At 42.4% G+C, this 12,153-nt stretch overlaps 2 non-coding genes across 2 annotated transcripts; both read left to right on the forward strand.

Moving 5' to 3' along the window:
- Nucleotides 1-380: 380 nt before the first annotated feature.
- TRNAE-CUC (transfer RNA glutamic acid (anticodon CUC)) lies at nt 381-452 on the forward strand. Its single transcript has one exon. It is a non-coding gene; the product is annotated as a tRNA-Glu (tRNA).
- Nucleotides 453-2,305: 1,853 nt separating this feature from the next.
- On the forward strand, nt 2,306-2,377 carry TRNAE-CUC (transfer RNA glutamic acid (anticodon CUC)). The gene has a single exon. It is a non-coding gene; the product is annotated as a tRNA-Glu (tRNA).
- The last annotated feature ends 9,776 nt before the right edge of the window (nt 2,378-12,153 follow it).

Here is a 12,153-nt window from a genome sequence, read left to right on the forward strand (position 1 = left end):
AATCCGATGCAGCTGGATTTTACAGGGTCTGGAAGCTGAAGGCCGAATATTTTTTCATTCATGGTTCCCCAGGGTTTCGCAAATTGCCGAAATTACATGACGCCTTGTCTTATGACGACACAAAATCATTTGACGACATGCTTCGTGTGTCCAATGCATCTTTTTTTCTATATTTCTCAACTCAATTCCTCGATTTAAATTGAGTGATAGCTCTGTATGAAACCTAGTAAATCATTCGACGCTACATCAATTGGAACTCATCAAGTTGTTTCTCATGATATATGGAAAAAAACAGCTGGATTGAAACAGTGGAAGATCGTGATGGTCGGTGATAAAACACTAACGACAGGATTATTGTATCTACGGGACCCACAGATGTGTCCGGCATGGTCTAGTGGCTAGGATACGCGGCTCTCACCCGCGAGGCCCGGGTTCGATTCCCGGTGTCGGAAAGTTTTCATTTGTTCCTGTGGTTTACGTACCACCCCGACAGACACTCTTTTCGTGCTGTCAACCAGCTGTGTGGTGGAAGGCCTAGTGGCAGTGCCGGAAAACTCAAAACACTTAGTGTGTGTGGTAAGCCATTGGAAATAGTGACATTCACAAGTGACTGACATATGACACAAGTGCATGTGAGCTATGCAACCGATTATTTCATACTGCTTTATCTTAGCCCTTTTTAAAATTAGACGTGCTATCTCAACGTTTGCACTGCGCCCGAGTTTTTACCCCTGCCAGAAAAAAACCACCATTACCCATTATGAAAGAAGCAGAAGAGTCACAAATCACTGCAATGTAGTCCAACGAAGTCTCAGTTTTCGTTATTGGATGTTAAGACAACAGTTATTTACCTTTAATAGAAATGGATTAAATTGATTTCTAATTAAAGTGACTTCTTTTTTATTATAACCAAAAGCACTGTGTACGATCGTAACTCATGAACTAGCCAAGGACTGGCAGACTTGAACAATACAACAATATAGAGTACCTTATAAAAGTAGAAGCAGACGCTAATCGCACCTGAGTAGAAAAGGCCTCGAGAACAGTTTCAGCTGACCCTTTACAAACTACTTTAAGCGATTTTTTTTCTATTTATTTTTATTTTTAAGCGATAATCTTCGACAGATCTACGATTGCGATCAAGTCCCTTATATACCAACTGATAAATGTTGACCGATTTTTCCGTGTACGTTTATTACAAATTTATTTAAAATATCAATAAGCAGTTTTTTTTTTTCATTAATATTTCGTCTGAATTTTGCAGGCTACCAAAACCGCACGACGTCTGGTATTGTGACGCAAGAAACCCACCTGACCGTAGGCTTCTTCTATCCAAGGTTTTTCTCGTCTATTTCTTTACTCAGTTTCATGGTTTGGGTCAAATGTAGGGTCATGCCAGTCGGTTATAATATGTAAATGCTTACTCAACGAGATAATAGTTCATCGCCGTCTATTTTAAGCGGCCATGAGGCACTTGCTTTGTGATTTGAATCGAGATCCGCAGCTGTAAAGCGCTTAAATTAGTTTTGGCCTACGTTGATACTGTTAATTTTGTTCAACTTCATGCACAATTCCACTTGTCTCAGTATAACTATTTTTGGTCGTACAATAGCGAAGATTATAGTACCAGATATACAGTTTTTAAGTCCTTATTTTGTTCCCATCGTAGACACTTATCAAGAACTTAGCCAAGATGCAAATTGCGTAAAAAAAATAAAAGTAAAAAAGTCTATAGAAAGCGTGTGGCTAACTTCACAAAGCAACTCAACCCAGTAGGTAGCGAAGTTGCTGAAGTTACTTTCTGACCGACCTAAATCATGCAAACAGTTGTATTGATATGCCAATACGTATGATACTCACACTCATAAGGCTAAGTTGTTTCTGGGTTCAGTTTAAACACAGATCACAAAGAGTGTATAGAAACCTTTGCATTCCTTTCATTTTCCTCTTTGAAACAATTGTGCTTCAACTTGAGGCATAAGTTCTATATGCAAGCTCTATAGCGTACCCGATTTGATCGACGCAGTAAATGCTTTGACTTTAATTTCATCTTTTTTTTACTTATTGGGAAATATTTGATGTCAGAGATCTTAGGGTGTAGGAAGCATTGGTTCGATTTTGAAAACTCGATTAGTTTATTACATTGGTTTCCTGATTAATTTCCACGTATAGATGGCTCTGTACGCAACTTTACTGTAAACTATTCGACGGTGAATCAATCTGAATTCGTATATCGGTGGAAAAACGAAGAGGTATTATGACAAAGAACAAGCACGAATACTGTTATACAGGTGACCAAGATGTATCCGGCATGGTCTAGTGGCTAGGATACGCGGCTCTCACCCGCGAGGCCCGGGTTCGATTCCCGGTGTCGGAACGGTTTCCTTTAGCTCACGGTTGCTCTGCCAGTCCCAAGGACCCGTGGAGGTCTAGGTTCAAATCATTTGAACTCTTTTCAAATTTTCATAGTATAGTAACTCACCCTAAAGAAATCGTTCGTTTAAGAATAACTAGGCGCCAGTTGCAGCTTGTGAACCGGTTCTCGAAAACAGATACTCCGAGTTGACCACCTACAGGCCATTGATACAGACACTGTTCCTAGCAGATTTACAGTTGTGGTCCTTAAACCAGGACATGCCAATTGATAAATATAAATGTGGTGTTCTTTTGCTGTTTGTTTCGTATTTACTTAAAATACTAAGGGGTTTATATTTTCTATTTATGATGTGCGATTCTGCTCTAGATTTTGTTTTGATATTCTCCTAGGACGGCCGTGATCAGCCACGATTCCTCATCGAGATATCGATTTCCTTTGTAGCTGTATTTACTTCTTTCTTTGAAGCTGTTGAAATTGGAGTTTATATGAGCGTACATAGGACACGTATTAAAAGAAGCCGTCAAGTTACCGGATACGTTGTACCACGTCTGTCCCAATGCAGTAGCAATGAAGAGAATCACCTATGCTAAAATGTTCAGTCCTCGTACAATGCACACTTGGATTTCATACATTTGACTGCATTATCCTTATAGAATGATTATTTCTCTGGTTAAATCGTTGATCGTGGTTAGGAGATAATTAGAAGAGTAATGATGTGTGATAATTCGAATAATTTATCACCGAAATATCACATGCGGTTGGTTGTATTGATGCTGTGGGCATAGCTACTGTTGACAGTGACCGTTATATGCGTTTGCTGAAACGGGATAATAATATGTGCCGGATGTATGACGTATGCTCTTTAAGGTAATCAGCATCTATTGAAATGGACTCTAAAATGCGGAACGTCAGTTCAGCCAATGCATTGTTCACTCGTATGTCCCGTTGACATACGTTATGCTGCTTTCATAGACATCGTTTTTCTCTTCCAGTCCCAATCGCCATTGTTATGTACCTCCCTTCTCTCTGTGTTAATTCTTATTTCACAGATGATATTTCAAAAATAGGTTTTCAGCGCAACGACTGATCCTGGCGGGTTTGTTCCACACGCGCGTATATGATGACACATATGACATGACGGTAACGATACGAGACCGTCGTTGCTGCTGCTGGCACTGCTGTTTCGAGTCCGCGACAAACAATGGACCAGAAGAGTGCGCTCGTCCCGCTTCTGCCTGTTGTCAGCTTCATCTTATCGCTAAGCGACCAGATGAGTGCAGCGGCGTGTGACACCATCATCATTATCACTAGTGGATGCCACATGTGGCAAGCACTCCTCGATGGGACGGAATAGGTGACGAGAAGATATCGCGGAGCGACAACTTGCGATGCTCCTGTGCGTTAGGCGTGGGAGACAGAAATAGTGATTGTGATGATATTACCGGAGATCGGCACCCATTGTTCACGGCGGTTGACATTGGTCAGAGAGGCTGAAATAGCCAGCTGCCCAGTTGAAATCATTTAAGTACAGGCAAATCGAGTTAGGCACATCGATAGAGAACAGGAAAGATAGTCATGGTCCGAACGAAAAGAAGAAACAGATTAAAGGGGATTCAGTCCTACAAAGCTGCAGCCGAACTGTGGATGGACTAGGCCAGAAGGACAACCAGGTAAGCTGGTGACGCATGAGTTAGCTGTAGGACTCTACAGCCGCAACTACAATAGCAGCAAGAGCTATCAGCTGTCGACTGTCTGCTTTCGACTACTGCACATCTCGTTGCTGACACGTTTTTGAGAGCAGCGACGACAGGAGCGGTCGTAATGCTGGTAACTCACCTGTTGATGCTGCTAAAGCTGGACTCCTGCAGTCCATGCAATTGCCTTTGCATGTTGTCTTTATTCATGCCGCTGAAAGTGGTGCTGTCGTTCTTGCCTCGAATCGCGGTGAAGCTGCTGGCCAGGATAGAACGGACGGGAATCATCACGGAAGAAAATGCTATCGATTCTTTTTGACTAGCCAGAATTTTAGCTGGCTTAGGTAGTTGTTGATCGCAATCGCGCCAAAGGGAAAAACAACTATACTTTGTTCACTCTGGTCATATGCGTCTACGGCGTCTATGAAATCATCTATGGGATTTTTTATATTTGCCGAAAAACTGGCTGAAGCCTTTTGTAACGACGGGCAGCATAGCGGGAAGAGCAAATACCGGATGGCACTTATAGTTACATTTAAGGCGAAGATTGTTAGACAATTGTCCATGGGTAACAATAAAAAAGAGTGGAAAATTTGTCGCAGAGCCCTACTTCTTGGTAAACGCTGGCTAATCGAGATGATTCATACTCTGAATTGACACAACAACAGAAGGCGAGCATTATATATCAACAAACAACATCGCAAATTTATTGGCCTATTCGGAATATTAAGGCTCTCAAGCCCGTTTTTTCAATGACGATTCACCTTTGTCTAACAATCTGCTCTCTAACAGTCAGCTTTGTAGACGCCAGCACTCCTGCATTACAGCACTAAGTTATTTCTTCTTATAACAACAAATTCTTCTAACGTTGTTGTAGGTTACTGCGGCTAAGTGTTTTATGAACAAATACATCTATGCAACATAAATAGTGAAACAACAAAAACTAACATGTTTCCTAGTTTTATACAGGACAAGTTCTGTTAAACTTATCTCATATTTCTACATTTATAAGTCATATTGCAAACATTTTTTATATGCTAGTTTCCCCTAAAGGCACGGACCATTTTAGAAACATTTTCATACATAGGCTTTCAGCGAGTTTGACGATGCTAATTAGCAAAAGACAAGTTCCTGGCATGGCTAGTATAATGCCATACTAAAGAAAAATGGCGGTTTTCTTTACTTCTGAGAAAACCTTACTTCAAAACACTGTCAATCAGTCCTCTCATGTAGACAATTGTAATTCAGTCGCATGTTAAACATCAACATCCCTACCAGTGCGTTCTTTTTTAATTATATTTGACCGAATAGTAACGAACAGGTGTCTCTGACGTAAAGTCCGCTCTCGTTTCCAAATTGAAGGGATATTCTTGGAAATTTTCGGAACGTTTTTGCAATATCTATGGGTCGTACACACATCTCTAAGGCGTCCATATGAATTTCTGTTTTCATACTAAATACTTATAAGAACCTAGGTGTATTTTGAGTTCCAATAAGCTTCCAGATCCTGAAGGCCAAGTTTCCAACTTCTAGGATACAGCTCTCTATCCGACGTAATACTAAACGTCTACTGACCAGCGTGGGATAGCTATTCGAGGTACAGGGTTTTCTTCAGTAAACCCTAGGCTTAGTCATGACAATTACCATCATAAGTAAAATAAACCATTTGATAGAAGGGCATATTTTGAATCCAACATGACTGGCGGAAGCTTTGACACAAAAGTACAGGTAGTCTTCCTTCCGTCCATGCGTGCTATTTCTACAAAAACGAAACGAGGTCTTTACTAGATCGCTATAGATGCTAATTGTCAGCTATAAAAGAAGAGTAATTACCACTCGAAGCTATCAATATATTGTTGACCGGTAAATAATTACATGGTGTGTTCTGCATTACGGCACTTAGCCGGTCATAAATGTAAGATACGTGTTCTCGAAAAGTCTGCCCGGTTTCACATGTGCACTTTACTCATAGTTTTTGGGTTAGTGTCCCATTAAGGGCCGCACATTGCCATTCTGGATTAGCTGCATAAAAACTAAGTAGTCTATAAAGACAAGAAATCTTTTTCCTCCCAGACTGACAAAGTCTTGTTATAAGACAAAAAATAACGTATTTACCATGGAGCTTTTAGCTCAGTGAGACCAATCGGACCGCAACAAGCCAGATCTGTCGCTTGCCGTGACTTGTCACTGATCAACACACTGTGTATAACAGGGCGCACAACTGGCTTCTGGAAAAATAGCATATCAGCTAAAGGGCCTTGAAAAGGACTTCATTGCATTGGTGTCATTGAATTAGAAGGTAAAGTTACCAACCTGGGGTAACGAGTTACTTTATAGACAAATTTATGAGAACAGGGCAATTCTAATTTATAACTAAGCCGACTTTTGATCGTGTTACTTGAGATTTCCGGCACTGCCTTACGCGTTTCGGCTAACTCTCTAAGGTATACAGAATTATAAGTTAGCGTATTCAAATAGCACAGATGATTTCACAGTTTTGTCCAGGACAGCTTTCCAACACCATCCACTCATTCATTGCGATGCAGGAATATTTGTACTGCAAAAGTTTTGCGACTCTCCAATCAGCTAAGTAGAAAAATGCGAAGATAGGGCGATATTATAAACAACGACACAGATATATTAAGGGCAGGTGTGGGACTATTACCGGCCGTAAACATGTATTGCAAAACAGTTGCTCACTAGACGGGTGGTTATACAATAAATCGCTCATTCGACTTACGATAGAACTGTAGTATGTTCCTTGAGCATCTACAGAGTCGCTCGGTGTCCAAGTCCTTATGTATCGAAAAATATTTTAAGGGACATTTTTGTTTTGTTTTTAGCTGCGGTTCGAACGTGGGCGATCGTGTTAGATAATGACTTCGATCTTAAAAAGGCCGACAGGTAAATATCTGGAAGTTAGAGAAAAGGAGTGAACTAAAAATCGAAAATTCAATAATAGAAACTTTCAATTGTAATGGATAATTGAGCTGAATGACCTCAGTAGAAATGCCCATTTTCAGAATACGAACTTAGCTTCAGCCCAGAAGAAAGAAATGACCCGTTTTCGCAGCAATGGCTGTAGTAGCTGGCCGAGGCTACCTTATACGTACACTACACTTTGGGACTATTGAAGTTTATAATGGTCTATAGTACGGAACTGCAGAGTGTCTTCCGTATGAATGCGCTTTTAAACGGACGTGAACGCTGCGTTCTTATTAGTATCAAAAATAATCTGAATGTTTACATCATTGACGTCGTAATACCGACAACAACTACCGTCGTCAGAACATAAAAATAACGTAATCTCGTTGACGATGGTAGTAATGATACCATGGACGGATGGGCGAATGGTTACGAATGCTGATATTTTTTATCCATTGCAACGCTTGCAGGCAACACAGTGAAACCTAATGGGTTCACCGAGTACGAATCTCATAATAAAACAGCATTTTCCCGCATGACGGCTCTAATCAGTCACTATCGACTTTTTCGAACATGATGGGTACTTATTTTTTTTTTCAATGCTTTTCAGCGTGACTGCCGCTGCAGTTTTTGAACATATTTGAAGCTGTCCTTCCAGACATATGGCCTTGGATTGTACTGAGACCGTTCAGTTACCTATGTCAAACAAAATTCGTCTTCTTAGAGCGCTTTTGAAACGCCTTATCGCTTTCTGAATTGATGTGCGGTCATTTTCGAAATAGGGTTTTTGGCACTAGATGGGTCTAGCAATTACCTTCAGTGAGAGAATCTCTCATTGTGTGTTCATCATCACCACATCGTGGACGTAGACGCCGCCGCGCAAAGACAGATGATCTGTTTCATGCACAAGTCACAGCTACTATTCCGCTAGACACACAAGGTTGATCAATATAGAAACGTCACGTTAGCTAGTTGCCTAATCATATATCGCTACAAATTTAAAATTGCAATGGTACCCAGAGCGAAAAGTGATGATAAAAGATGGCGCGTAGCTAATACATGGACATATTTAGAATACGGGTATCCACGACCTTATGTTTATTCAGCTTTGGTTTAATCCTGGAGCATTCAAAATGTTCTAGACAGCCGTAAACGTTAACTTAATCTTTCACCCTTAATATAAAGTTACATTTTGTGCAAGAATGCAACTTTAGGCTAAGATGTACCTGTTTCTTGAGACCATTACAGCCAAATGCTATCAGTTCAGAACCAGTAGCTTCGGCGGCAGCTTCGTAAACTCGAGTATTTTTCTAATAATTATTTTCCACTTATACTCGAACGTTACACAATTGGGTAACAGCCAGGTATTGCCTGTGCTGATTAAGCTTCTTTATCATTTATTACAAACCTTTTTCAAGCCGGTTGGTCTTAACTACGAGTGCTATAAACGCGAATTGGAACGGCGTGACAAGGCTCTAAGGGCTACTGAAAACTTCCCCTGTGACCTCTACGAACTAGACCTATTACTCTGCCTCATTAGACCTTCTAATCGTTAAGCACATTATGTATAAGTGTTCATGTTCAGTTCTAAATACTTACGCTTGACATATCAATCATTCAATCTATCTAGAGAGGCATTTACCCGCCGAATACTCCTAAAGTTCTTGCTGACAATAAGGTTTATAGACGAGTTCAACAGACGTATATGTATTTCGCTGTGATTCAAAATGTTGTTCAACTGTTCCTGTTTTTACGGGAAGCATCTTGAACCCTATGATCATACATAGAATTTACCTTAAATCAAGCTGTAAATACAATTATTATACAAAGAGCAGAAAAAAAAATGTTTATGCACGACTACGCCATGGCTCTAAGCCATTTCACAAAATTTTCCTCCATGTCCATACTGTAGTATGACGCATTTGTCCATTTCTTTATCGTCGTTTGATTTCGCTCGATTTAAGGGACTATTTTATAGCGACTTTCAGCCGACCAAATGAACAAGGACACCTAACAGGAGATGGATATGCTGACGTGAAGGAGAACGCACGATTCCGAGAGACAGAAGAAATCAACTAGAAGGCTCCATGGCCAGCATTCTATAGGCCACACCATGCACACGAGATGCAATCACATGAGAGCTGAGGTTGGGCACGCGCGCTCCACTTTCATAACGGTGCCATTAGACACCGTTAGATGGATGGCTGTACTATCGCCAATTCCTTTGTTTGCTCGATCATAGTAAAAATCTCACTGTTTGTGTGCCTCTGCGACCGCTAGGAATGGTATTCAGTAGCTGTTGTGCAGGCATTGTCCGCGGCACCTGAGCGTTTCGTCCTCGTTGCCACCGCTATCGACTGACGACATCATCGCCGCTGTCGTAGTAGCCTCCGTTGTGGCCTCATCGCCCTCATTGTGCATATCGTCACCGCCGTAGTAGCTCAACTAAATGGACTAGAATGAGTGAAGAAACAGGCAGAAGGCGAGAAGAATAGGAGACGGAAGAATATTCGACGGCCGTAGGGCGTAGCTGCCCGATCCCATCCAGCCATTGATTTACGCAGCCTGCCGCTTGCTCGTCAATACGCCGAGCCAAACCGTGTAGAACGATACAACAGTAATAGCAGAAGCAGTCCACTACACTGGGTAGGCTGGCGGTCAAGGGAACGCTAGTGGGAGTCACCTAGCAGTTAACATAGCAGATAGGCGTAATACTGACAGGCGTACCAAAAGCTGTCGTAGCAGCAAACCAGATAGAGAGTTCGTAGAGCATAAGGCCGATAAAAGAGAATGAACGGACGACGGACAAATGTAGCCGACACGGTCCATCCGGCAACCAACCCGCCAGTTCAACAACAACAGCAGCAGAAGCAGCAGCAGCAGCAGCAGCAGACTATTCAGCAGAACGAACTGAGAGAGCGGCAGCGACCGCCACATTGACGAACTCCTGGCAGGATTTTAAGCAGGAGTTGCAGTAGTACCAGGCACAGTAGAGGCTGTACCGCTGCTGGTGCTAGTGGCACAGCGTCAAGAGCGGGAGCAGCGTCGGCGCTAGCAGAAACCGTTAGTATCGGTTGCTGACGAGAGGTCCACAGGTGTGCGGGCCCCAGACAGCGCATGCGCCCTTATCTCGTCCTCGTATCTCCTGTCTGTTAGTCTCGCTGCCTGTTAGCCTATCCTCAGTCTATCGTATTCCGCATTTGGCGGTACCGCCGCGATGCTGACAATGTTAGCCGTGGCAGGTGAACTGTGGCAAAGGCGCCGCAGACGCCTAGCCGTAGTAGCCCAATAGCCACAGCAGCAGCAGCAGCAACAGTAGCTCGGCGTTCCGCCATTCACAGCACCACCGCCATCCCGACCTCCACCGCCAATGCTAGTCAAGTCATAGACTCTCGTTGTGATAGCCCAACCAATGACCAACAACGGGCTGTGTCTGCAGTGGTAGCAGCAGGACTTCATTGCTATCCGGTCGAGCGTTTGCGACGGTTCGTAACGCGAACCGCTGCACTCGACTGGAGTGGCTAGCGTGCCAACAACCCAGAGAGGTCATCACTTCTGCCGACGATAAGGGCCATCCACTTGTTTGTGGCACAATGGCCGATAGAGACAACGGGAGTCCAGAAAGTCGCTCCAGGGTCGGATGATTGGCTTGCTCTGCCGTCATTGCGCACGGTGTTGTCAAGGAAAACCAACAGTTTTACCTAATCTTCGAACGATTAGGACTCGGCTATAAATCAACGGTAATGTTTTATGGTCCATACGCACAAGCGAGTAAAACAACGTTTTCGTGGATTACTACCCCTTTACTCATAACCTAAAATGGTCGTTGGAGACGATCGCATCCCATCGTGTGTAACGGTGCTATCACGTAATGAAAGATTTTCTAAAGGAAGTCAGTGTGCTAAGACCCGCAGAAGGGCCCTGATGGCTGAATGCTAAGTCAGTGCGGTTCACATGGCGCGAACGTCTACAATTGGCCAGGTAAATGTTAGGTTATTTACTTTTGCTGCTATAATTGTCCCAGCTATTTCACTACTTCGTAACTTGTTCGTTCACTAGTTCAATCCAAAGTACCTTCTACCTACGCGGTTGTACCATCATAACTGACGTAAAAGACGTGAACCAACGCAATAGCACCGTAGCTGTTAATGCCCAATTTGATATCGAAATCAATATGCTTTGTTTTGCGCAACAAAGGCAACTTCGACCTAACTTGAAGTTTATGTAACAAACAAACAAACAAACAAACCGATACCGAACTACGAGCAAAATCTACCTTAGCATTTAATATAGAGATCTTACTGATGACTCGTCCGGAAGTAGTATTGTAGCCTGATGACAATGAGATTCTGTCGTTGAACTACCGCGACCAGGCAACGTACGCGAAAACCCATCTCAACCATTTTTCGCATTTTCTTCTATTTTGTTGCATTATTTTGAATTAGTCTACATATATCATCCGTGCCCGCTTCAGAACGTTTCCAAATGCAATACTCTATTCATACGACATTATCACATCTCTAACAGCGCGCCACGAGACATGTTCTCGCCTCTCCTGCACGATCCGGCCGAACCGCACGACGCCGAACTTTTCACGGCCATAAAGGCCTTCTCCATTGAACAGGCAGGACAATGGAACAACGGTTTGTCGATGCTCAAAACAATTCAAACATTTCATAGACAGCTAAACATTCGAGTTGGAAAAGTGTCAAACACGAACGAGCAATATATATCTGCATGAATATTTTGTCAACAACAAAATAACACGTAGACATAGTTCACCTGATTACGAAACACAATCTTCATAGCCAGGTAATTGATTATTATTTTATGTCAAAGGCTTTGAAAGAATTATTCGAAAGCTTCAATGGGATTTTTTGGATTTTCAATGGGATCGTCTTGAATTTAACCTCAAACGGTTCTGTAAATACCCTAACAATGTTGTGCCTCACCACTATAGTGTTAATATTTCTCTACTTTCGGTCGTTTAATTTTTTTTACTTTTTTTTTTTTTGTTACTTAACTTACACTATAGAAACAAGCGTCAGTCCAATACTTTCATTGTCATTCCCTTCGTTTATGCCCACTGAATTAAGCGCGGCTCATTACCCCCCTCCCTCCCTCCCTCCCTCCCTCCCCGACTACCCCCCCCCCACC

This window comes from Varroa jacobsoni, unplaced genomic scaffold (genome assembly GCF_002532875.2).
Source record: "Varroa jacobsoni isolate VJ856 unplaced genomic scaffold, vjacob_1.0 scaffold_428, whole genome shotgun sequence".
Classification (NCBI taxonomy): domain Eukaryota; kingdom Metazoa; phylum Arthropoda; class Arachnida; order Mesostigmata; family Varroidae; genus Varroa; species Varroa jacobsoni.